Source organism: Daphnia magna, unplaced genomic scaffold (assembly GCF_020631705.1).
Source record: "Daphnia magna isolate NIES unplaced genomic scaffold, ASM2063170v1.1 Dm_contigs130, whole genome shotgun sequence".
NCBI classification, from domain to species: domain Eukaryota; kingdom Metazoa; phylum Arthropoda; class Branchiopoda; order Diplostraca; family Daphniidae; genus Daphnia; species Daphnia magna.
The window spans coordinates 207082-229749 of NW_025533133.1; the positions used below are offsets into that span (position 1 = coordinate 207082).

At 49.5% G+C, this 22668-nt stretch overlaps 1 pseudogene; it reads left to right on the forward strand.

The window, feature by feature from the left end:
- The first annotated feature begins 435 nt into the window (after window positions 1-435).
- Window positions 436-21312, forward strand: LOC123466989 (annotated as a pseudogene).
- The last annotated feature ends 1356 nt before the right edge of the window (window positions 21313-22668 follow it).

Below are 22668 nucleotides of genomic sequence, written 5' to 3' on the forward strand. Positions count from 1 at the left end.
GGAAGCCTTAACAATAAGAATTCAAAAAAAAACAAAGAAGATGGTGAAGACGAATTAAGCGTTCAGAGCCGGCCGGTAAGCGAGCCGTCCGGCTCTGTATTTTACAATATATTTTGTTTTGCTGGTCCAGTCTTTTTTTTTCCATTTCTCTCTCCTTCTCTAGGCTTCCTTCTTATTTAAGCATAGACACACACACATACACGGTCGGGCGTGAGTCAGCTGAGAGAGAAAAGAACTTCCAAAGCCGCCAGAAAAAAGAAAAAAACTGAAAAGAAAATGCGAAGTGAACACGAAGAAGAAAGGAGGAAAAAAATGAATAGTGGAGAATGAGAGAAAGAAAAGAAATAAGGTGGAGGCAGGAGGAGGAATGAGGAGGAGGAGGCAGCCTTGTGTATAAGTTTACCGTGTGGGAGCGGGACCGGCTCCAGTGGCCCCCCAGAGCTGGAACCGTGAGCAACACGTATACACACGCTAGAATACATTAAATATTACATTAGATTGACTTACAAAAAAAGACGGACACAAGAAGAAGAACAGGGAGAGCTCCAATCCCGAAAAGAAGAGAGAACAAAAAAAAAAAATCCAAAAGAGGAAAACAAAAGTTTTTTTTTTTTTTCTTTGGAGGGAGAGAAAGCTCAAGAAAGAAAAAAAAATCATTTTCAACGTGTGACTAAGGGAATTGAGAGGTTCTCTGGTACATCGTCGTTTTACTTGGAAAAACGAGAGAAAAAGGAAAAGGCGACATCAACACAAATTGTCTCTTTGCGGGTGAATTTAGGGCTCCCGCTCTCTTCCGTTGTTCTGTGTGTTCCTGCGCGAGTTCCGGTTTCTCAACAAAGGAATCGAAAAAAGTCAAGAAACGTCTCAAAAGAAATGTCTCAGCGGTCAATAGTGCCGTCCGAGAAGCAAGTCCTGCTGTCCCAGCAGCGGACGATGGAGCAGCGTTCATCGGCATCATCGACTACCGTCCGTGAATCGCACACCCGCGGCCAAGAGACCCGTGTCGCCCAACAGACATTCACGTCGCAACAGCAAAGCACCAACACCACTCACAGAGGTTAGTTTTTTTTTTTCCTTTTAATTTGCATTAAATTTGCATATTTTTTCTAATTCAATTGCGATTTTGTTGGATGCAAAAAAACAAAACAAACGTCCTCTGGGTATTTTTCTAAGAGAGAATTTTTTTTTCAAAATCGTGAGCTGGAATATTTTGGGTGTGTGTGTGTGTGTGTGTGTGTGTGTAGGGGGTGCGCTGTGCAGGACCCCAAAATAGATGCTGAGCTTCTTCCATCAGCGTTAGTCGAGATAAGCTTGCGCCGCTACCCATTGAAAAACGACTCTTTGCTGCATCTCTCCGGGAGAGTTAAGAGAATGTATGAAAAGATTTGAAAAAAATCCCCACCACAAACACAAAAACAAAACAAAATGGCGAGATATCATTTCGTTTGTTTTTTTTACTAAATTGTTTCATTTTTTTTTTTTTTGCTTCAAAAAAGGGGGAAAGAAAAAAGAGAAGTAGCGCAGCTCGTGGTGGGTCGTCATCCGATACTCTAGCGGAGAGGTGTATGTTCTGTTCAAAACCAGAGGAATAGTTATGTTTGGAGGGGAAAGAAAGAAGTAAAAAAAAAGAAAGAACCAAAGACGGACACAAAAATCCCTGGAGCGCTATTTTTCTTTTTCTTTATTTTCTTTTTTTATTTTCTCCCTCGTCTGTTTCGAGTCACTGAGAAAAAGCTCAAGAAGAAGATGTGAATAAAGACGGGTGGGATGGAAGAATCCGTGTTTCCTCCATCGCATCCACCCTCGGCCTGAATGACTGACTCTTTGCATCTAGTAGAGAAAATGGTGTCAAATCTGAACGTGAAGAGAGAAAAACAAAAACACACCTGGGCTTAGGAAAAAGAAACGAAACATCAGGGACCTGTGTAACGTTTCGTAGCTGAAGCTGAAACCCAACAGCCGAACGATCTATGCTAATGACACGCATACGTACACACACGCACGCCGGGGCTCCCAAATCGTTTTTGAAACTCTCTTTTAAGGAGTTTGTTCGTGATGTCTTGCATCAACAGTGTAACACACGTAGGAGAGAGAGAGAGAGAGAAAACCGGCGAGCAGCGCACAGACTCTCTCTTACACACAGGTGAGTCATACCTTTGACTTTAAAAGGTCAGAACGTTTCGCTAGAACCACCGAACGGCCAGCGACTAAAAGGGCAATACGTAAAGATCTAGGATGGAAAGGAAAAACGTCAGGTGGCCTGTCAATTTTGGGTATATTCTCTTGTCCATTCTGATGGATAACTTCCAACAGTGAAAGACATTTGATCTTGCAATTTTTCTTGAAAGTGGGAAGCAAAGAAGACGAGAGAAATGACGTTTTAACACGCAGTTGCAACGTTGCTTTTTTATTTTTTTTCGGTCATTGTCAGCATTTGAACGAGAAATCATTTTGCCCTTTTTGAGTATCAAAAGAAAATAAGCATTCAACGATAAAAGAGAGACAAGAGCAGAGAGAAAGTTGGCCAGCCAAATCCGATCCAGGTCGCAAAAGAGAGAAGGCCATCCTTGAATCGAAAAGTTGGATGACCGTTTAAACATTACAAACCTGGGTGATCGTCGTCATTTGGCTTTTAATAATCATCGTAAAACAAAATAAAAAAAAACAACTGGGAAGATAAGTAAGAATTGAAAAACTAGAAGAAAGTCATCTTCTTTTCCGAGTGTAAACTTTGGTGCGTCTGCTGCACACGGGGAAAACAAGAAAATCCAAGACAATCAAGGAAATGTGTCTATACACCCTGCTGGTACGACGTATAGAATAGTGTATATACCCTTGGCTCAGAGCTAAATTTATATATCACATCTACCAGCACACTGTGTGTACAGAGAGAGAGTCTCGAAAACTTCACCCAGCTGAGAGAGCGTGTTCCAAAAATGGACACGAGAAACGCGAGATGGGGTCTCACTCTTTTCTTTGGGACCCTGGACGTGTGCCCCTCTCTCTCAAGTCTCAATCACCAACGGCTTGCAGCAGTTCTTTTCTGTTGCTGCTTGGCTGCGGCGGGCCTCTCGTTGGACAACAACGATATATATATTTTTAACTTTTGGGTGACGAGTACTCGCTTTCACACATCCGGCCATCTTCGCCAACTTCTTTATACCGTTACGCAAGCATGAAACCACAACGACACCAACAACAACATCATTCTATATATTACCCTATTAATGGGAATTCTTCATTGGTGGGGTGGCCGGACGGATGAAAATGGAACGCGGATGTGCGTTCAGGCTGATGATTATTAGACTCGTCGTCACAAGAAAATACCAAAGAATTTATTACGAGATTCCAATGTTGTGGAATGCCCATTGTCGACGCTGCGATCTAGCGGCCGTAGACAGAATCGCGCTCCCTTTGCTTCCAAAGAGTTTCAAAAACAGAGACTTGCAAAGTAATATGTATTGGAAAAAGAACAAGGATATTTTCTCTCCCCCTCCGAGACACATAAGCTGCCATGAGCGGTCATAGTTTGATCAGATGGCAGCCAAAACTAATAAACAGACACAGTCATGTGTGTGTGTGTGTGTGTGTGTGCAAGAGTCAGAGAAAAAGGGGAGCCAAGAGTAGTTGACTTGATGGGCTCACACTAAATTATTATCGATGGCAGCTGACAGATGTTGTCGTGGGGACAGTCATTCATTCCCCACTCAGCAAACTGTTGCTCGTGAACAACCAATCGAGCGAGGTAGTATATTTTAGAGTCTCATCCATCATTCTCCATTGCTTGAAATGCCTCCTCCACGCTCAACAGAATATGACTCAATCACTTTCAGCCCCTATCGTGGACAGACATCTTCATGTCTGCTTTGAACATTTTTGCATACTTAATACTTGAGAGCAAATTCATAGTCTACTTTCTTTTCTTTTTTTATGTTTTCGTGTTACCTGATGTTTCTGACATTCATGTTCTTTTACAGTTCAGGGTGCTATGCTGCAACAGGGTCATCAAATTCAGCAACAGGGCCATCAAATCCAGCAACAGGGCCATCAAATCCAGCAGCAGGGATATCAACAACAACAGCAGCAGCAGATGATGCAAGTTTCTTTTTCAGCTTTCTAAAGAATTCATGTTGCTTATTGATGACTTATGGGTGTACTTAATCACTATGTTTGCACGTCATACAGAATGAGCGGTGGCCGACCGTCAATGGTCGTGGACGGCTCGCCACCAGTCTTTGAGCAAATCTTTCGAAATGCCCGTTTCGCTCAGGGGGCGATGCCTTTTTGAAGGCAAAGTGACCGGCAATCCCCGGCCTGAACTGTCCTGGACCCGTGAAGGCAAACACCCCTCGCCACGGGTAAGTCCAATTTATCATCATTTTGTTTTGGTCTCGTTTTTCATCACTGCCAACTCATTTCTTCATCTACATTCTTCCAAGGTGGCAAATACCAAATGCAATACGAGCCAACTTCGGGCAAAGTTTCTCTACTTATCACTCACATTGGGCCTGGAGACGAAGGCGAATACACGTGCACGGCTGTCAACAAATTTGGCGAAGCCATTTGCACCGTTTACATCCAGCCGGAAGGACTCAACTTTCCTCAACATCTGCCAGACATACACGAACGCAGCGCTCACACTGAGCTGCTCTCTTACCAAACGAACGGAAATCAACAACAGCAAGAGCTCTACGATGTCGACTTTAAGGTGGACACGTTCGAGTACCGGCTGTTGCGCGAGGTCGAATTCCGCGAATCGCTCACCCGCCGCTCGCAGTTGGATCTCCATACAGAGACCGAGACCGAAACTGAGACGGATTTTGAGCAGCTTACCACACCACTTGCACCGCCTCAACTGGTTCAGCAACCCCGTAATACTAAGCTGCTCCAAGGCTCTGATGCCACCTTTCAGGTATGCACTTGCTCGCCGTTAAATTTGATTCCTCCAACATTTGAATGACATGTCAAACAATCGCACATTTTCAGGCCAAGCTTCAAGGCAACCCGAAGCCAAAGTTGACGTGGTTCATGAACGGCGCCCGCTTGAACCCATCACCTCGTCATCAGTTGACCCACAGCAACCACCTGGCGACGCTCAAAATTCGCAACGTCCAACCTCAGGATGCTGGACATTACACGCTGTTTGCCGAAAACGCTGCCGGATGCATCGTTTCAACTGCTTTCTTAGCCGTCGAGCCTTCCGGCGCCAGCAATGGATTCTCGCCAGTCGATAAACGCGCCCAGTCTCGTCCGGCCGCAGCTATGGCCAACAACGAAGTCACTGCCGCCAAAGTGCCCAGGACCGCTTCGCAAGAACGTCCCGGAAACGATGCCGTCGTCATGGAAACTGGCGAACCGAGTGGAAAAGCTCTACCCCCGCAGTTTGTCCGCGTTCCGGCTGACCAGGAAGTGGGAGAAGGCAAAATGGTCCGTTTTGATTGCCGTATCACCGGCCGTCCCTACCCCGACGTCTTGTGGTACCTCAACGGCCACCAGATCCTCGACGATGCGACGCATAAATTTTGGTCAACGAATCTGGCAACCACGCCTTGATGATTACTGGCGCCGGCCTCAACGATTCTGGAGTCATCCAGTGTGTGGCCCGCAACAAAGGTGGCGAGGCCAGTTTCCAAGTCCGGCTATCGGTGATCGAACGCGAGCAAGTCGTCGCTCCGAAATTCGTCGAACGGTTCACCACCGTTCACGTCAAAGAAGGCGAGCCCGTTAGTCTGCACGCCCGCGCAATTGGAACGCCCATCCCCAAGCTCACCTGGCAAAAGGACAGCGTTCCAGTCAGCTCAGCCGGACCGGAATTGTCTATTAGAAACGAGGGCGGCTACAGCGCTCTTGAGATCCCTTGCGTCCGTCTTGCCGATGCCGGATGGTACCAATGTACGGCTCAGAACGTTGCCGGATCGACTGCTACCCGCGCTAGACTCTTTGTCGATCAGCAAAAACTCTCTTCGGGCCAACCGAAAGCCATGCGTTTCCCCAAGCCAACGAAAGTCATCCAGCCACAGCCGGAACCCGAGCCAGAAGTCATTTATTTACGTCACGTCGAACGCGCGCGCCCTCAAGCGCCCCGTCGCGAAGAAGAGGAACGTGTTTATGAGGCGCCCATTTTCATCCTTCCGTTGAAAGGTAAAACGCCTTCCCTTTTTTAAATGATTTATTGCGGCCGAAATAATCGAGTCTTTTTGTTTTGAAATTGCCGTACGCAGATGTGAATTTAGCCGAAGGCCAGCGAGCCTATTTCGAAGCCAAAGTGAATCCAGCCGGCGACCCGAATATGCGTGTCGATTGGTTCATCGATGGCAAACCTTTGGCGGCCAGCTCTCGTGTCACGGTTACTTACCGTTTTGGCTACATTTCTCTGCTGTTGATTGGCGTCATCCGCGAAGACAGCGGAGTCTACACCTGCCGCGTTAGCAACGAGGCCGGCTACGCTGATTCGAGCGCCACGATGAACGTCGGCCCGCGGGCCACCATTGAATCCACCTCGCAGCATCCCGAATCGCTGGAACAGATCCAAATGTTGGAAGATTATTCGCGCTATCAGCGCAACACTTCTGTCGAGGAGAGTTTGTCCGGCTCGCGTCCCGTCTTTGTGAAACCGTTGCACGACCTCGGCATCATGAACGAAGGCGCTTATGCCCATTTTGAGGCGCAAATTCAGCCCGTCAGCGATCCGTACATGCGGATCGAATGGTACAAAGATGGTCGTTCCATCACCGCCAGCTCGCGCATCACTACCATCTACAATTTCGGGTAAGGAAGAATATCAAAAATCGATTTCTTTCATAAAATTCAGAATTGATTGAGGCTTTTTCCTTAAACAGGTACGTGGCATTGAATGTAATGCACTTGCGCTCCGAAGATGCAGGCATGTACACCGTCAAAGCCATCAACCGTCAAGGAGAGGCTGTCAGTCAGGCCTCGATCCAGGTTGCTGGTACACGTGGCACGGTCACTGGAGATTTGGGTATCCCAGAACAACAACGTTACATCGAACGTATTGAAGAATTGAAGCGTATCAGCTGTCGCTGGCCCAGCGCGGTCAGCCGGAGCCTATCGAGGCTACGTCGCCACCCGAGTTCAAGTCGCCCATCAAAGATCAATTTGAAATTCGTGAAGGAGGCTTTGCACACTTTGAAGCTCGTCTTGAACCCATCGGCGATCCTAAACTGACAGTTCACTGGTTTAAAGGTAATTGTTTCTTTAAAAATGACAAATAAATCAAATGTGGAACAGACGAGTTCTCACGTCAACCGACACATTTATTCAATTAGATGGGAAACCACTGGAGGCCAGTTCTCGCATCACCAATTTCTTCAATTTCGGTTACGTCGCGTTGACTATCAAATTCATCACGGTCCACGACCGCGGTGGTATACGTGCGTGGCCCGCAATGCGTTGGGTGAAGCTTCCAAACGACGGCCAAACTCACCGTCATTTCGAAGCAGGACATTCTGCTCGAGACGCAACACCCCGAAGGTTTGGAGAAGATCCGTTACCTGGAAGACGATTCGCGTTACGCCTGCAAGGAAGAGACTGTTACATCGGTCACCATCAAACCGCGTTTCCTCGGCCCACTGAAGGGAACCAACAAGATTGTCGAGGGCCAGAAAGCCCATTTCGAAATCCGACTGGAACCGCAAAATGACTCGACTTTGCGCGTGGAGTGGTACTTTAACGGCAAAGTCCTCATGCAGGTAATGAATAATATCGCCATTTTAATTGGCGTTCTTGATATTCATTTGATTTTTTTTTTGGGGGCATTTTCAAGGCGAGTCGCATCCACCTGTTCCACGACTTTGGCTATGTGGCCCTGGATATTTTGGATGTGCGATCTGAAGATGCTGGTACTTACACCGTAGTTGCCCGCAACGCTCTTGGCGAAGCCCAATCAGAAACCACTATGGTGGTGGAGACCCGTAGCAGCGTCGACACTACGTCGATGCACCGCGTCGCTTACGACAAAGCTCAGCGCTTGGAAGAATCGAAATTCCAGGTACGTTTGCCAATGCAAAAACAAGTGAAATTTGTATGTAACGAGTTTCTTAAAAAACGCAGGAACCGCAATACGACATTGAAGAGATTTCCAAATCTCGGCCGATTTTGTGATCCCATTAAGCGACCCTGCATCCCGTCAACGAAGGCAACAACGTCCATTTGGAATGCCGTCTGGAACCGATGGGTGACCCAACAATGCGCGTCGAATGGTATTTTAACGGCAAACCGATCACGGTCGGGTCCCGTTTCAAGTCTTACTTTGATTTCGGATTCGTCGCCTTGGATGTGATTGGCGTGACGGCCTTGGATTCCGGCGAGTACACCGTCCGCGCCACTAACCATTTGGGCACGGGCCCACACTTCGGCCTGTGTCCGCATCATCGGCAATCGATTCCGACATTATGACCGAGACTCAGCACGAAGGCGCTTGGGAGCAGATTCAAATGCTGGAAGATTCTTCGCGTTACAGCCGCAAACAAGTGGAAGAGATGTCCGTCGAGCAGATTCCGCTGTTCACCAAACCGCTGCACAACATCGAAACGGTTGAAGGCACCAACATCCATTTGGAGTGCCGTCTCATCCCAGTTGGAGATTCTTACCATGCGAATCGACTGGTCGTCAATGGACAACCCATCCGCACTGGGCATCGCTTCCGTCCGGCTTTCGATTTCGACTACGTGGCGCTGGATATCCTCAGCGTCTACCCTGAAGATTCCGGTGTCTACACTTGCCGCGCTTACAACAAACTGGGCGAGGCTGTCACTTCCAGCAGCGTCCGCGTCGTTGCCAAATCGCAGTTGATACTCGAATCGCAGCATCCCGGCGGTTTGGAGAAGATCCAATACTTGGAAGACGCTTCGCGCTACAAGCGCCGTGAGGACATCGATGAAATCGTTGCCATCCGTCCGCGTTTCCTGTCCAAACCTAAACCGCAAGAAGGTCTGCGTGAGGGACAAACGCTCATTTCGAATGCAAATTGGAACCCGTTCAGGACCCTAATCTCAAGGTGGAATGGTTCAAAAACAATTGCCCCGTCACCATCGGCAGCCGCTTCCGTCCCATCCACGATTTCGGCTACGTAGCGCTGGACATCATCGGTCTAATCGCCGAAGACACTGGCGTCTACACGTGCCGCGCTCAGAATGCCGTCGGCGTGGACGAGACATCGGCCACTTTGTCGTGCAAATCGTCCAAGCAGATCGTGACGGAAGCGCAGCGCGAAAACCTTGGCATGGAGAAGTTGCAATATTTGGAAGACAAATCGAAATACCATCGGGCCGAAGAATCCGAAGAGATTTGCACTCAGGTAATGAAACAATTAAAAAGACAGTTCGTTTTCGGTACTGTAATCCGACCATTTGGCCGGAATGTTAACCCTAAAAATAAAATCAATGTTGAATCAACTAACACACAATTTTTTGTGTATTATTTCTCTTCACTTATGATCACAACACCGGACACGATGATGATGATGATGATGACGGACGAATGATACCAGGCGCCAGTATTTACCACGTCGTTGAAAACGATCGAAATCAAGGAAGGCCAGCGCGCTCATTTCGAGTGCCGTTTGATTCCCGTTTCGGATCCCACCATGAGAGTCGAGTGGTTCCAAAACAACGTGCCGCTCAAATCCGGCTCTCGTTTTATGGAGACCAACAGCTTCGGATTTGTTGCCCTGGACATTATACGCCTACCCCGAGGATGCTGGCACTTATACCTGCCGTGCGTCAAATGCTTTGGGGCAGGCCGTTACCTCGTGCCAGTTGAATGTCCACTGAAGAAATCCATCGTACGAGAGACCCAGAATCAGACGGCCTTGAGCCAGATCCAGTACCTGGAAGATACTTCACGCCAACAGCGACCCTCTGACGTCGACGACTCTACTACCCAGGTACCCTTATCATTGATCAGCTCATCAAATGATAATGTTGACGTCATCATTTTTGATTTTTTTAAATATCGATTCAGGCTCCAGTGTTTACTCAGCCGATGAAGAACTTGACTTTGAAAAAAACCAATCGGCCCATTTCGAAGCCCGTCTCATCCCTGTTGGAGATTCTCGCCTCAAAGTGGAATGGTTTAAGAACGGAGTGCCTCTCCAGGATGCCAACCGAATTTCGACACTGAACGATTTCTGGCTTCGTAGCCCTGGATTTGAAGTACGTCCGCCCCGATGATTCCGGCACTTATTCGTGCCGTGCTACCAACGAATTGGGTCAAGCCGTGACGTCGGCTACGTTGATTGTCCAGTCGAGGGACACGTTAGTCGTCACCGAGACGCAACATCAAACCGCTCTGACAAACTCCAGTACCTGGAAGATACTTCGCGCTACCAACGTCAAGTTGAGAGGGGATTCCGTCGTGACGGAGAAGCCCAAATTCGTGGCTCCGCTCAATGGGCCAACTAAATTGCGTGGTGGAGGTCAAACACCCACTTTGAATGCCGCATCGAACCGTACCCGGACCCCAGCATGAAGGTGGAATGGTTCCACAACGGAAAGGCTTTGTCCACCTGGCCATCGTTTCCGCACCGTTCACGATTTCGGTTTCGCTGCCCTGGACATCCTCAGCGTCTATCCCGAAGATTCTGGAGAGTACACCATCAAGGCTACCAACAAGCTGGGCAGCTGCACGTCCACCCTCAGCATTGACGTATCGTCGCGTTCCGGCCTTATTACCGAATCGCAGCATCAAGCGGCTCTGGACAAGATCCTGTACCTGGAAGACGACTCGCGTCACAGGCGCATCGATGAAGTCGATTCTGCCATGACGGACAAGCCGTCATTCGGCCGTCCACTTTGCAATTTGAACCTGGCTGAAGGCCAGTCCGCTCACCTGGAAGCCACCCTGGTGCCCGTTAATGACCCGACGATGCGTGTTGAATGGGTATCAGCAATGGCCGCCCCATCTCCCAGGGCCATCGTTTCCGCACGACTTATGATTTCGGTTTTGTGGCTCTGGACATCCCTCTACGCTTACGCTGAAGATTCTGGAACGTACATGTGCAAAGCCATCAACGCCAACGGAGAAACTGTTACCACTCGCTCCGTCACGGTTGAAGGCAAAGCTGGGCTCGTCTTGGACACGCTCGATCAACAACGACTGACCAAAATCAATGAGCTGGAAGCTACACGCGTCCGGCCAAGGAAGACGTTGAGCAGGAGATGCAGCGACCCATATTCACTACCCCGCTGCAGAACTTGAGAACATGAAGGAAGGCGATCACGCCCATCTCGAGTGTCGCCTGGAGCCCATCAACGATCCGAAAATGCGGGTCGAGTGGTACGTCAACGGCATGGCCATCCGCACTGGCCATCGCTTCCGCGCCACCCACGATTTCGGCTACGTCGCCCTGGATGTCTGGTACACTTATCCGGAAGACACTGGCACCTACATGTGCTAAGGGCCATCAATGCCCTGGGCGAAGCTGTCAACACCTGCACCATCCAGGTGGCTTTCTCGCAAGTCCATCTACTTGGATTCGCAACATCCGGAAGGCTGGGAAAAGATCCGCGCTCTTGAGTCGCACACCACGTCCCGTCCCGAAGAAGTGGGAGGAGCCTGCCGGCCCGCCTCGTTTCATTACCGAGCTGCAGGGCACCACCAAATTGCAGTAAGAAGGTCCAAACGGCCCATTTGGAATGCCGGGTCGAGCCTGTCCGTGACCCCAAACTGCGCGTCGAAGTGTTCCACAATGGAAAGCCACTCCATCGGCCACGTTACCACGTCACCTGCGACTTTGGTTACATTGCCCTTGATATCAAGCACGTCCTACCGCAAGATGGCGGAACGTACACCGTCAAAGTTATCAACGACTTTGGAGAGTGCAGCTCATCCATCGACATTGAGGTATCCATCCATTCGCAATCATTTCATTGAAATTGAACTGCAATTAATTGAATTAAATTTTTCAAATATTCACGACAGGTTGAGGGACATAGTGGCTCATCCTGGAATCGCAACATCCTCAAGGATTGATAAGATTCTGCGAACTGGAAGATGCCAATCGCTTCCGTAAAGAAGTCAACCTGGAACCGGTTCCTTTCCAGCGACCCGTATTCACTGCCCCGCTGCAGAATTTGAAGGCCTACTGGAAGGCGCTAATGCTCACCTGGAGTGCCGTTTGATTCCCGTCGGTGACCCCTCCTCAAGGTGGAATGGTTCCGCAATAACCTTCCGCTGGAAGACTCTTCCAGAATCCAAAAGACGCACGATTTCGGCTATGTGGCGTTGACATTTCACATCCGCGACGAAGATCAAGGCATTTACATGTGCCGGCAACCAACTCTCTGGGCGAGGGCGTCACGACGGCCTCTGTCAGGATCCTCTCGAAGGCCAGCATCATGCTGGAGACTCAGCATCCCGAAGGTATGCGCAAAATCCGCGAACTGGAGGAAGGCAAAGCCCCGCAACGTGGACCCGAGTTGGACAACGTCTTTGAAAAGCCCGTCTTCACCACCTGCTTGACTGGTCCGGCTGAACTTCTCGAAGGCCAAAACGCCCACTTTGAATGCCGCGTCGTGCCCGTCGTGGCGATCCATCGCTCCACTTCGAATGGTACGTCAACGGCGTCGAGCTGAAGATGGCTCCCGCTTCCTGAGTTAACCCACGATTTCGGCTACGTCACGCTCGACGTCAGCTCCGTCATCCCCGAGGATTCGGGAGTTTACATGTGCAAGGCTATCAACAAGGCCGGTGAAGCTGTTTCCACCACCGCCATGGGAAAGTGCGCGCTCGCGGGAAGTATCCTGGGCGACGCTGTCCAGCCGCAGGCTTGGCAGAAGATCCAGTTGAAGGAGACGGAATTGAACCGGGCGCCCACTGCCTGCTTAAGACGCTCCGCTAAGTGAAGCCCTCGATTCATCAAGAACTTGGTCAATCAGGGCGCTGCTGGCTGAAGGTCACAACCTTCATCTCGAAGCCCAGGTTGGAGCCCAAGACCGATCCCAACTTGCGAGTTGAATGGTATCACAACGGCGTCCAGCTGATGACTGGCTCTCGCATCCGCAGCACTTTTGATTTCGGACTCGTCTCGCTGGACATCATCGGCCTGCGTCCCGGAGGATTCCGGCATCTACGTCTGCAAGGCGGTCAACAAACAAGGAGAAGCTGTTTCAACCTGCACATTCATCCGAGTGGAAGCGCCCACGGTTGGCTGCTGGGCCAGGCGCTGCGCCCTGAAGCGTTGGCCAAGATTGCGGCGCTGGAAGAGCAGCAAGTCCGCCAAATGGTGGAGCAGGAGGCGGACTTTGAGTCGCCCGTCTTCATCACTCACTTGAACAACGTCGAGTGCCGCGAATCGGAAACTGCCCACTTCGGAATGCCGCGTCCAGCCCAGCAAAGATCCGACCATGAAAATCGAATGGTTCGTCAACGGCAAACCCTTGCCCGTCGCTTCCCGCTTCAACGCCACCTACGATTTCGGCTACGTCTCGCTGGACATCAGCCACGTCTACGCCGGAAGACTCTGGCGTCTACCTCGCCGCGCGCAGAACGCCAAAGGCCAGGCCGTCTCGGACGGGAACGTTGCGCTGCACCAGCAGAGAAAACGTCTACCTGGACACTCAACACCCGCAGGGCAAAGCTGGCCTGAAGCCGTCCACGAAGCTGAACAGGCTTACTACGCCAAGTACCAGCGCCAATCATCGATGCCCGAGGCTAGCTTCCCAAACCGCTCTTCATCATCCCCCTGCCCGAGAAGTTCTCGCCGGCCGAGGGGCCAGCCGCTGACACATGGAGTGCCACGTGGAGCCTAAACAGGATCCCAAACTGCGCGTGGAATGGTTTTTCAACGGCAAGTTGCTGGACCACGGCTCGCGTTTCAAGATGACCAACGATTTCGGATTCATTTCGCTCGACCTGTCCGACGTCTATTCGAGAGATCAGGGCGTCTACACCACCGCCGCGCCACCAACGCGGCCGGCGAGGCCTTTACCACCACCACCGTCTACTGCCAGGGCAAAGAGGGTCTCATCGAGGGCACTCTCAACATCCCAAAGGCGAAGCTGGTCTGGAACAGATTCAGCGATTGGAGGATTCTCTCATGCCGTCGACAGGTGGCGACGATGCGGACGAAGAGGAAAAAGCCCCCGTCTTCACGTCGCAGTTCCAGAATGTCACCAACTTGCTGGAGGGCGATATCGCTCACTTCGAGGCGACGTTGACGCCAGTCGGAGATCAAACCATGACCGTCGAATGGTTCTACAATGGCCAGTCGTTGAAATTGGGTCATCGCGAACGCACCGTCCACGCTTTTGGCATGGTCGTCCTAGAAATCATCGGCACAAAAGTGGAAGATTCCGGAATCTACACTTGCAGGTATTATTCGATAATTTTTGTATTCATTCGCTCAGAATGAACTGAAGTCGTTAACTTGGTATTTGTTCGTTCCTTGCAACAGGCTACTAACAAATGGGGCGTGGCTGGAGATCAGCGTGACTCTTGAATGCGTCGACATGTCCAGCGGTCAGAAACCTGAATTTACTTCTCAGATTCAGAGCCTGGAGGGTCTCAAGGATGGCCAATCTGCTCATTTCGAATGCACGTTGGTCCCCGTCGCAGATCCCAATCTCAAGGTAGTACATTTTGGTGTAGACGACGCCGCTGCAACGCTTCATGACATTTCAATAATGTTCCCAATTTTTTTGTACAGGTGGAATGGTTCGTCAATGGTCAACCGTTGCGTCATTCATCTCGCATCAAGACCGTCTCGGACTTTGGTTTCGTCGTTCTGGACATCGCCTACGTCCAGTCGCACGATTCCGGCGAGTACATTTGCAAGGCCAGCAACAAGTTTGGCGAAGACTTTACTCGCGCTCACATTGCGCTGCGTCGGAAAGGGAGGTGTCTATTCCGACTCTCTCCAGCCGGACTCGCTGGCCAAGATCCGCGCCTTGAAGAACAATCGCTGGGCGAGCCAGCTCCAATGGCCGCCGCCTCCGGGAGGCACCGAAATTCGTCACTCAATTGGCTGACATTGCCCCGACTGGTTGAAGGTCAAAGCGCCCACTTTAGAGGCCCGTCTGACGCCCGTCAACGACCCACTGCTGATGGTCGAGTGGTACCGCAACGAACCAAGCTGCCAACTGGGCACCGATTCCGCACCTTCCACGACTTTGGCATCGTCATCTTGGATATCCTTTACTGTTACGAGGAGGACTCGGGTGTCTAGCGAATGCCGGGCAGTCAACCAGCTCGGTCAAGACAGCACCCGAGCCACGCTCGAATGCCTGTCAAAGTCCAGCCTCATCCTGGACTCTCAGTTGCCCAACAAGGGCATGGATTCGTTGCAGAAGATCCAGTCGTTGGAAGACAAGGAACGTCACGATGGCGCTGTTGAGGAGGTGCGCCGCCAAGCGCCCGTCTTCACGGTCCCACTCAACAATGTGGCCGGCTTGCGTGAGGGAGAGAATTCCCACTTCGAGGGCCGTTTAACTCCCACGGACGATCCTAAACTCAAGGTTGATTTTTGTCTTTTTATTAGGCCGTCGGACGAAGTGGCATTTAACCGTTTTCATTTTCGCCGTTTAGGTCGAATGGTTCTTCAACGGCAAACCCCTGAAAACGGGTTCTCGCATCCGCACGTTCAGCGACTTCCTGATTCGTCATTTTGGAGATTTCGCCCGTCTACCCGGAAGATTCCGGCGAGTATTCGTGCCGTGCTACCAACGACTCACGGCGGAGGCCGTCACTTCGGCTACGCTGAAATGCCAGGGCAAGCTGCAACGTCATTTTTGAATCGCAACTGCCCAAGGGCATGGAACGCACCATCGAGGCGCATCGCTGAGCTGGAAGGACTAGGCGGACGGCCAGCAGATCAAGCCCCCGAAACGGACACTGGCAAGCCACCGACCGAGTTCTTGAGCCAGCCAGGGAGATCTTCTCCTACCGGAGAACGGCCTGGCTCATTTCGAAACGAAATTGACTCCCCGTCGGCGATCCCAGTCTGCGCGTCGAATGGTTCCATAACGGCAAACCGTTGCTGGCCGGCTCTCGAGTCAAAACCATTTCCGATTTCGGCTTTGTTATCTTGGAAGTTACCGGAGTCTACGCTCGCGATGCTGGCCTCTACACCTGCAAGGCCAGCAACAAACACGGAGAAGCGTCCGTCCTGTGCACCCTGCAAGTCAAGGGCCGTCAGGGTATCATCCTGGAACCGCAGCTGCCGCAGAGCTTCAAGAGCGGCACCCAATCCATCCAGAAACTGGAGGAGAATCTCTACAAACGCGACGAGCGAGCCGGCCGCTCCGGCTGGGACGACCAGCCGAACCCGCCTCCGTTTCGTCAGCGAAATCCAAGACCTCGACTTGGTCGAAGGACAAGCGGCCCACTTTGATTGCCGCGTCGAGCCCGTCGGAGACGCTTCCATGCGTATCGAATGGTTCCACAACGGCCGTCCGCTTGGCTCCGGCTCTCGCATCCGCATGCTGGACGATTTCGGCTTTGTCGTCCCTGGACATTGACTCCGGATTTTCCTCGCGATGCTGGAGAGTACGTCTGCCGTGCCACCAACCGTTGGGGGCTCGGCCACTACCAAAGCCAAACTGGTCACCAAGGGCAAACGAGGCGTCAACACGGACTCGCAATTGCCGCAAGGCATGACGGGCGAAAACTGCGCGACCTGGAACGCGGCCCAGTTGTTGAACGAATCCAGGAAGACGCCCCCGAAGCTGCTCCCCACTTCACTCAGCAACTCAAAGAGATGTCGATGGAAGAAGGTGTGAAACCGCCCATTTCGAATGTCGCGTCGAACCCAAGACGGACGCTAATCTGCGAGTCGAATGGTACCACAACGGCAAACTGCTTCAAAGCGGACATCGTTTCCCGTACCGTCTTTGAGCTTGGCTTCGTCTCGCTGGACATCCTCTCTACGCTTATCCGGAAGATGCCGGAGAATACCTTTGCCGTGCCTTTAACCGCATGGGCGAGGCCACAACGAAAGCCAGTCTAACTTGCAAGAGTAAGTCCATTTTTAAAAATAACATTTCGCATCGACTTGAATCAATTGTATTTCTTTTTCCTTAAAAATCAGGTGTTCCAGCCATCATCATGCAGAATCAAATGCCGCGCGGCATGAAGAAATCCGAGACTCTGCTCCAGATGGAAGCCGCTCTCAAGAAATACACATCTGAAATCTTTTTAACTGAAGACGATATCTACGACGCTGATAAACGTCAGCCACCGAGGTATACCGACAACGGCCGCCTCATCAAATGCCTCATGATCCAGACTCAAAAAATGCGCTTTTTTTATCTCCTATAGACTGCGTGACGCAGATCAAGGACATGTTGGAGCTCAAGGAGATGGAAATGAACGAAATTTGAATGTCAATTGGCTCCGGTGGGTGATCCCAGCATGCGCGTCGAATGGTTCTTCAACGGCAAACCGTTGGCCTTACAAGACCTGTTTCACTCCCATCTACGATTTCGGTTACGTTGCCATGAATTTCGGATGGGTCTATCCGGAAGACAGCGGCGAATACGTTTGCCGAGCCACCAACAAGTACGGCATGGACGAAACGCGCGCCTTCATCAAGACGACGGGCAGCAAAGGCATCATTTACGATTCGCAATTGCCCAAGGGCATGCAGAGTGTCGAGATGATCCGTGAAATGGAAGCCTCCTGGCAGAGGTATGTGCATCTCTTGTTACAATCGTCTAAGAATGAAAGCTCAATGTTCGATTTGAAAACAGGATGCCCGACGAAAGGGTCGAAGCTGAAGTGCAAAGGAAAAGCCCGTCTTTGTACTGAAACCAAAGGACGTCCAGGTGATGGAAGGCGAATGGGCACGTTTCTGCCGCGTTACCGGCTATCCTCGCCCGCGTGTCATCATGGATCCTGAATGGCCACACTGTCATCAACGTGCGTATCAATTTGCTAAAGAAAATGTCCATTCGTTCCACGTCTGACGTTTCGTTTCAATCAGGGCACTCTGCAACAAGTTGACGTACGACGGTATGTGGCACCTGGACATCCCCAAGACGCGCCAGTACGACGATGGCAAACTCGAAGTAGTGGCCCGCAACTCCCAGGGATCTGCCAGCTGCGTCGTCGAGCTCAAGCGACAGCCCGCACTGACGATCATCGTGGCGTTGTCCTTAAGAATTCACCGAAACGTAAGTTTGACCTGCCCCGAAATAATCACCCGCTTTACTTCCAGATGGCGTTCCAGCCAAGCTGTCGGCTGAATGAAACAAATGACTCGTGACTAATGCCAATCAGATTTAGGTTCCGATCCATTGCGAGGACACCAATTTTTATTGTCTTCTTTCTTTAACGTAACACACAACCACACTCCATACATGACATGACACTCTACATCTTTACCTACCCCTCACCTTTTTCCCCCGCCTTCCATCCATCGCTCATCATCCGCTGACGAGTTTGGTACCCCCTGAAACCAGGCAAGGGTAAGTGTATTGTAAATATTAAAAAAAAACAGTGTGACCTACTCCCCTAAATCAGAACACCCTTTCTTTTTAGCCCAGTCGTGTCTTTCTCTGTGTGTGTGTGTGTGTATCTGTGATGTGATGTGTGTTGGACGTGTCCGTCATCTTAGATGGCTCCTCTATCTTCCCTTTGGGCCCCTCAATCATCTCTGAGAGGTCAGAGATTAGACCCGTCGTGGTTTCGTTGTTAGTCAAAACAAAAAAAGAAAACAAAGATAAACACAAGACTTTAGCCACCCTTGTCGTCTTCTTTGTCTGTCCTGTTTCCAAATTGCAGCATGGTATGATAGCGACCTGAAAAACTTACGCACAAAAAGATCGGCAAGATGGTGACGAACTTCAGACGTTTCCGAAGACCCATCTCGCCAGGCGCAGACGGACTCTGCTGAATTCTTCACTGAAGAAGGCCGTCGTCGAAACGCAAACGGAATGGCAACGTCAAGTCAAGAACAAGAAGAACGACGACTATTACAAGAGTCTCAAACAGGTAAAAACATTTTGCGCGCTCATTGTGTGAAATTCGCCCCTACTAACACTTAACACTCCCGTATTCAGCTGGAGGAGGAATGTCGTGCACAAGGAGGTGAAACTGCGCGAAGCTTCACCAGTTCGCCATCCCGGCGAGAAGATTGTCAAGAGTTCCATGGCTAAAGGCATGGCCCGTAGCTAGAAACCAAACTGTAAGTCTGGTTCATCATTATCAGCGTTGAAAATGAGGAATTTTCAATGAATATGAGCTTCATTTTAGGGATCACTCGACGGAGACGGACCAGATGACGGACAGTCATCAGCCGGCAGTCGGTGGAGCGCCAAACGGCGACAAGTCGCAAGACGAGCGAAGCGCAATCGTTTCAGAAGTGCACATCGATTCGGATCGCGGAGGTCTGCCACCTGACCCGTTTGAATCGTCTGTTCACGAGACGCGAAGTGCACGTTGCCAAGCAGAAACAAACCCAAAAGGAAAACCAAAGGACAGCTGGAAATTACGCGTAAGATCACAGCCACTGAAACTACTGAAGTGGAACACAAAGGTCGCACGCACGAGCGTGTCGTCCAGGGACAAGTGGTGCGTTTTTTCTTATTTTCGTGTTCTTGTCAACGCCTTTTCAATTGGCAAAACATTGAATTTTGAATTTTGCGAAATTAGAAACCGGCTGTTCCGCCATTTTTCACCAAGAAGATCCAGCCCTGCCGCGTCTTTGAGCACGAAAGTGCCCTTTCTGAAGTGGAATTTGAAGGCGACCCGACTCAGACCGTTACCTGGTTCCGCGAGATTCTCCCCATCAAGAACTCGTCCGAGTTCCAGATCCACAATTTCGGTTCCAAATCCGTGCTGACCATCCGACAAGTCTTTATGGAAGACTCAGGGCATCTTCGCCAGTAGCCGGGAAAACCGAGACGGAGGCGCTAAATGCAGCGCCAATTGGTTGTTGAGGAAAGACCCTGTTGGACGTGGTGGACTTGTTCCGCCATCTTCCTCAGCACCATTCAGGACACGAGCGTCAAGGCCGGCCAATTGATTTGCTTCGATGCCAAGTGACTGGAACCAAACCGATGGACATTTACTGGCTGAAGAATGGCCGTAAAATCGCATCCGACATCCGCTACAAAATCCTGGAAGAGGACGACGTCTACACCGCTCATCATCATCGAAACGCTGCCCGAAGATTCGGGCGTTTACGAATGCGTGGCCATCAACTCTGCCGGCGAAGGTCGTTGCGAAGCGCAGTGCTACGTCGAAATGGCCCAAGTGGTCAAATCCGGCGGATCATCGCCCGACGTTAAAGGCTCTACCAAATCTTCGACGTCCGCCCCGCGTTTCGCTTTGGCCATGAAGGAGCAGAACGTTCCGAAGGTCAAGCGGCCGTCTTCCGATGCCGCGTGGCTGGTAACCCTCTTCCGCAAGTCAACTGGGAAAAGGACGGCCAACAGATCAAGCCCTTCGCGTTATTTCATCATGTCGCAAGAAGGTAGCGATACGTACGTCCTCCGCATTTCGGAAGCTTTCCCGGAAGATGAGGGCACCTACCGATGCGTCATCGCAAACCCGTCCGGCCAGGCTGATGCTCTGCCAGCCTCCACGTCATCGGTATTGAAACATTTCTGACGCCTTTGTGTAATGCAAATAATTAATTGTTTGTTTGTTTGTTGAAAAGCTCCCGATTCTGGAGATGTTCCACCATCGCCGACTAACCTGGAAGATGTCAATGTCGTTGAGGGTAGCCCTGTGCAATTCCGGCACTTTGGTTAGCGGCACCCGCTACCGACCATTCAATGGATGCGCGAGGGTCAAATCATCCCACCTTCAAGCGACTTTCAGGTATTTCCTTTTTGTCCACTTTTTAAAAAAAAGGATGGAATTTAATTTTGGTTCTTCTTTTCCATTTTATTGTGATTGATGAAGCAGATGATCCAGGAAGGTAACCACGCCGTTTTGCTGATTAAAACCACCTACCCGGAGGATTCGGGCGTCTACACGTGTCGCGCCACCAACCCGGCCAGTCAAGTGGGAGTCGTCTGCGTACCTGACCGTGCACAGTAAGCCCTAAAAAAAAAAAAAAACACACACAAAACAAAAACAAAACGAAACAACAATCTCCATAACACACGCACGCATTGATTGTCTGACCTCTTTATTTTTTTTTTTTTGCTCGTCTTCCGTTAACGCGGACGAGCAATCAGAGAGCAGCGACGGGAGTTGTGTTTGATTATGGGGATATTTTTATGTGCCACAAGAAAGAATCGAGAAAACTCGATTTTGTTTTGTTTGTTTTTTTTTCAAATTTCCCGCTACTACGCTGAACCGGCCCAGTTATCAAAAAAACGGGAAACAAAAAATATTCAAAAAGAAAGAAAAAAAATGCAGCTTATTTTTATGATAAACCCAAACAAAAGACAAAGAGTTTTGTGTCAAATTACAAATTAACCTTTTTATTAGTTAGATTTTATTAACTCGTTACACAATTTGATTTTTTTATCAGTTTTTTTCGTTGAATTATCTCTCCCTCATGATATACGACGTTTCTATGACACTCTTCTCTCTCTCTTTCATCAGTCTATCGTCTCTCTCTCTCTCTCTCTCTCTCGTCGTATTTTTTATTATTATTATTTTGCATTGTCAGCCCAGCTAACAAAAAACCCTTAATTAAAAAAACGAAAAACAAACTGGACAGAGGTTGAATGGAAACAAGGGGACAAAAGAGTCTTTGAGGAGATGGGCCGAATCGCTGCATAATTATGTGTGTGTGTTTGTGTTGTTGTTGTTCCAGTCAAAAACAAAAATCCAGTGAGAGAGAGGGAGAGAGAGGCCATCAAATTCTCGTCCTCCTCTTGTTTTCACTTCCGTTTTCCCTCTGTCCAGTTTATTATCTTTCACGCTCCCTCGAATAATTCAATGTGTCTTTATAATTATTTTATTGCGCCACTGTTTACTAACGCAGTTCCTTTTTGACTCGGCTTTTTTATTCCACACTTTTTTTGGATCATTGTAGTGAGAGCATAAAACAAAACCAACTCTCTACCCCCTTTGAAGTGCCTTTTGAAATTTTCACAATTTTTGACAATTATTTTCCTACTCATTCGTTTGGAAGGTGATCGCAGCTTTTTTATATTTGGACAAAAAAATCCTTTGATATAATCACAAACGCCATATTTGATGTAGAGCAAAAAAGATAAAGGCTTTTTCTTATTTCTGTGTCGTTGTCGTACCACCCAAACCTCTTTTTATTGAATATTTTTCATGTCGGCCTTTTTTTGTTTTTCTTTTTGGACAGTTTTTAAATGGCTCTTCCGCCCTCGCCCCTTTTGCGCGCTGTCCCGCTCTCCCCCTGTCCGTTCTGCCTACTTTATTTTTTCCTCTCAAAAAAAAAATACAAGCAAGTTTCAAAACAGCAATGAACGAGAACAAAAAATTCTAGTAGTTAATATATTATTTTTTTTTTTCTTCCCACACATGACACCGTCGAAATACTACACGAGCACAAAGCATGTTGTGGGAAAAACCAAGTAAATCTATTTGGATTGTTGTTGGAAATTTTTTTATTTTATTTTGTCTTCGTTTTTTTATTTTTACAATGACCTTGATTGCATGAAAAAACAACCAAAATCAAAACAAACAAAAACAAAAAAAGGCATGACACGAAAGAAAAGTGAAATGTCTTCTTTCAATTAACCACACATTAAAAACACAATTATTTAATTTTGA